This window comes from Phyllobates terribilis, unplaced genomic scaffold, assembly GCF_046119375.1.
Source record: "Phyllobates terribilis strain yellow unplaced genomic scaffold, ASM4611937v1 Scaffold_11__3_contigs__length_659146591, whole genome shotgun sequence".
Classification (NCBI taxonomy): domain Eukaryota; kingdom Metazoa; phylum Chordata; class Amphibia; order Anura; family Dendrobatidae; genus Phyllobates; species Phyllobates terribilis.
Window position 1 is genome coordinate 606745195 of NW_027362771.1, and position 4467 is coordinate 606749661.

General features: G+C 38.9%; 1 non-coding gene across 1 annotated transcript; it reads right to left on the reverse strand.

Moving 5' to 3' along the window:
• Window positions 1-1836: 1836 nt before the first annotated feature.
• TRNAL-AAG (transfer RNA leucine (anticodon AAG)) lies at window positions 1837-1918 on the reverse strand. The gene has a single exon. It is a non-coding gene; the product is annotated as a tRNA-Leu (tRNA).
• Window positions 1919-4467: the final 2549 nt, after the last annotated feature.

Sequence of the window (4467 nt, forward strand, 5' to 3'; positions counted from 1 at the left end):
TGTGAAAAAAACTTGCACAGCACTGGCACAGACCTGCCTCGCAAAAACTGATAGGAACTGATGTAACCTAGTCCTGAAAAGGACTCCAATTACAATTAGTCTTTACTCCCACAACCTATCTATTTAAGAGCACAGACCTCCCTGGTAAAAGTCGTAGGAAATGCTGTAACCTAGTACTTAAAAGGACTGCAATCACAACTATTCCCTACTCCCAAGCTATCTGTAGATTTGTGCGAAAATTGGCTTGAAATTAACAAGGTATAGCGCACACAGCAACAGCGGTGCCATCTAACACGCAGCTGCAGCAGTGAGAAAATGGTGGCGACGGGGAAAATGGCTTGGTCTTATAGGGCAAGGACATGTGACATACACTGCCAATGACACATGCCCTTGCTTGTGTGAAAAAAAGCACTTCGCTCCGTGTGTGCGCTGCTGATAGGCTGACAGATTGCACCTCCCCACTGCAAATGCGGGAAAGAGAAAAAAAAATGGAGATCTTCATTGTTCCTGCAGAGATCCATCCCCTGCCCCTCCCCCCACCCCGCTGTACACTCAAACTGCGTATTAACATTAATTTTAATCATTACTGAGAAAAAATCCAGTTATGATTTTGGTGCACGAACAGTTATCGAACATAACCTCGAACAGCCGAATTTTTCTCAAATTGTTCGTGTTCGCCGAACGGCTCGAACACCGCCCAAAACAGCTCGAATTTGAGATTGGCGTACAGTTCGAGTAGAACAACGCTCATCTCTAATTCCTACACCTCTGCTTGTACGTGACAGATAATCAGAAGCAGCAGCAAGGAAGACATTATACAGCAGTGCAGAGCAATGTAACTATGAGTTCATCACTAGGGTGACTTACTGGAAAGCAGCAGAAGCAGCATGGCTCTGTTTATGTTTGGTAATCAATCTGCTCATCCTGTACTGATAACCCTAAAAAGGCAGCATGGATATGAGCTAACAGTTAGACTTCTTTTGAGCAATATTGATTTTGGGAAATTTTGAGAATGGTTGATCATTGATTGAACTGACATGGATGTAACATAGATGGTAAATTATGTAATTAATTCTGATGCCTAAAGCCAACATGACCACTCGTATGCAGTATTCATACGTATGACTTTTTCACATGTTCCTTTTCTTTTACAGCACAGAGAAGATCACTTGATGTTACATTTGCTTTCTTAGAGAACACAGAAGCCAAATAGGAATTTAAAAGTTCAGTCTTCTCGACATTATTATTGACCACATTACCCTTTTCATCTTTTAAAAATCCTATAGCATCTTTGGCTTTTCTTTAACTTTTGACTTACTTCCAAAATCCTTTCTTATTGCTTTTGGTCTCTCTTGCAAGCCTCAATTCATTACTGGCTTTAGCTCTTCTAGTGCTAGCCCAGCTTTCCCTGCAGACAGCATTATATTCTTCTTTAGATATGAACCCTTCTTTACATTTGATACTCATTTCTTTGGTCCTTTTTAGCAAGCTTTTAAGTTCAGTATTCAGCCATCCTGGTCTCCATAAATGCTTTCCACTCTTCCTTCTTTTTGGGATTGTTACTGATTGTGCAGTGAGAATTTAATTTAGCAAAATCTCAAATCCTTCCTGGACATTTCTTTCCTTTAGAACATCCTACCTTTCCTTCCTTTTTACTGAGTCCATTAAAAACTGCCTTTCTACAGTCCAATCTTAAAATCTCAGTTTTCGCAGGTTTTCCACCTTTTGTAGTTCAAAAGTATAGAATAGAATTACCGCTGCCTCCTAAATTCTCAACCCCCTTTACTTCCTCAACTGTTTCCTAATTTTTGGTAAAAATTAGATCAAAATAAATAATGGCAGTGGTGGGATTTGAACCCACGCCTCCATAGAGATTGGAGCCTTAATCCAGCACCTTAGACCGCTCGGCCACGCTACCTCATATGGATGTTAAAACTTATTTAAATCAGAAATTTGCTAATGATATAAGTTGCAGAAAACATTGTATAACTAATTAGACAAAAATACAAATGTCATTATGCATGAGCAACGCAGTTATCAGGGATTTGTTTGTACATTGACTCTGGGGCACCATTTTACAAAACATATGACTTGTATCCAGATATTTAACTAATCTTTCCTCTGTTTTCTCATCCGCTAATTTTTAGATATCACTGAATTAGGTGGTATAGATTACTTGCTATGATCTCCCATATAAAGGACACTCAAACATGAAGGATTCCTACACCCCTGCCAGTACGTAGCAGATAATCAGAAGCAGCAGCAAGGAAGACATTATACAGCAGTGCAGAGCAATGTAGCTATGAGTTCATCACTAGGATGACTTACTGGAAAGCAGCAGAAGCAGCATGGCTCTGTTTATGTTTGCTAATCACTCTGCTCATCCTGTATTGATAACCTTAAAAAGGCAGCAGGGATATGAGCTAGCAGTTAGACTTCTTTTGACCAAGATTGATTTTGGCAAATTTTGAGAATGGTTGATCATTGATTGAACTGACATGGATGTAACATAGATGGTAAATGATGCAATTAATTCTGATGCCTAATGCCAGCATGACCACTGATATGCAGTATTCATACGTATGACTTGTTCACATGTTCCTTTTCTTCTACAGCACAGTGAAGATCACTTGATGTTACATTTGCTTTCTTAGAGAACACAGAAGCCAAATAGAAATTTAAAAGTTCAGTCTTCTCAACATCATTATTGACCACTTTACCCTTTTCATCCTTTAAAAATCCTATAGCATCTTTGGCTTTTCTTTTACATTTAACTTACTTCCAAAATCCTTTCTTATTGCTTTTGTTCTCTCTTGCAAGCCTCAATTCATTAATGGCTTTAGCTCTTCTAACGCTAGCCCTGCTTTTCCTGCAGACAGCATTATATTCTTCTTTAGATATGAACCTTTCTTTCCATTTGATACTCATTTCTTTGTTCCTTTTTAGCAAGCTTTTAGGTTCAGTATTCAGCCATCCTGGTCTCCATAAATGCTTTCCATTCTTCCTTCTTTTCGGGATTGTTACTGATTGTGCAGTGAGAATTAAATTTAGCAAAATCTCCCATCCTTCCTGGACATTTCTTTCCTTTAGAACATCATACCTTTCCTTACTTTTTGCGGAGTCCATTAAAAACTTCCTTTCTACAGTCCTTCTTATAATCTCAGTTTTCACAGGTTTTCCTCCTTTTGTATTTCAAAATTATAGGATAGCATGATCGCTGCCTCCTAAGTTCTCAAAACCCTTTACTTCCTCAACCGTTTCCTAATTTTTGGTAAAAAATAGATCCAAATAAACAATGGCAGTGGTGTGATTTGAACCCATGCCTCCAAAGAGACTGGAGCCTTAATCCAGCGCCTTAGGCCGCTCGGCCACGCTACCTCTTACAGATGTTTAAAGTTATTTATATCAGAAGTTTGCTTTTGATGTAAGTGTCAGAAAATATTTTATATCCAATAAGACAAAAAGACAAATGTTATTATGCAACAGCACCATAATTATCAGGGAATTGTTTGTACATTGACTCTGGGGCACCATTTTACAAAACATATGACTTGTATCCAGATATTTAACTAATCTTTGCTATGTTGGCTCATGCACTAATTTTTAGATATCACTGTATTAGGTGGTATAGATTACTTGCTATGATCTCCCATATACAGGACACTAAAACATGAAGGATTCCTACACCTCTGCCTGTACGTAACAGATAATCAGAAGCAGCAGCAAGGAAGACATTATACAGCAGTGCAGAGCAATGTAACTATGAGTTCATCACTAGGGTGACTTACTGGAAAGCAGCAGAAGCAGCATGGCTCTGTTTATATTTGGTAATCAATCTGCTCATCCTGTATTGATAACCCTAAAAAGGCAGCATAGATATGAGCTAGCAGTTAGACTTCTTTTGACCAAGATTGATTTTGACAAATTTTGAGAATGGTTGATCATTGATTGAACTGACATGGATGTAACATAGATGGTAAATTATGTAATTAATTCTGATGCCTAAAGCCAACATGACCACTCATATGCAGTATTCATACGTATGACTTTTTCACATGTTCCTTTTCTTTTACTGTTACAACTCTCCTGTTAGGTTTTTTTTAGTTTGCTGCTCACATGACCATTTTGCCTATTTAATCCGGCTCCGCCCTCCCGGCTTTGCTGGACTTCATTTGTATTTACTACTGTTGAGCTAGCTTGTTACTCTATTGCCGTTCTCTGAAGACCTAGTTTTGCTAGGTCTTCTGACCTCTACGCTTTTTGTTGTGTGTTTGTTTTTGACTGCTACTATTTCTGCTAGGAGGTGTCCAACTAATTCCAGTCCCTAGATCTTGTAGGGATCCCTCCCCCACATCTATAGGTCTGCGTTCAGACTAGCCGAGGACTTTAGCGGGTCTGATCGCAGGATCAGGTTCCCCGTTACATCGTAGGGATCTAGTTTAGTTCTATTGTAGGGACAGATCTCCT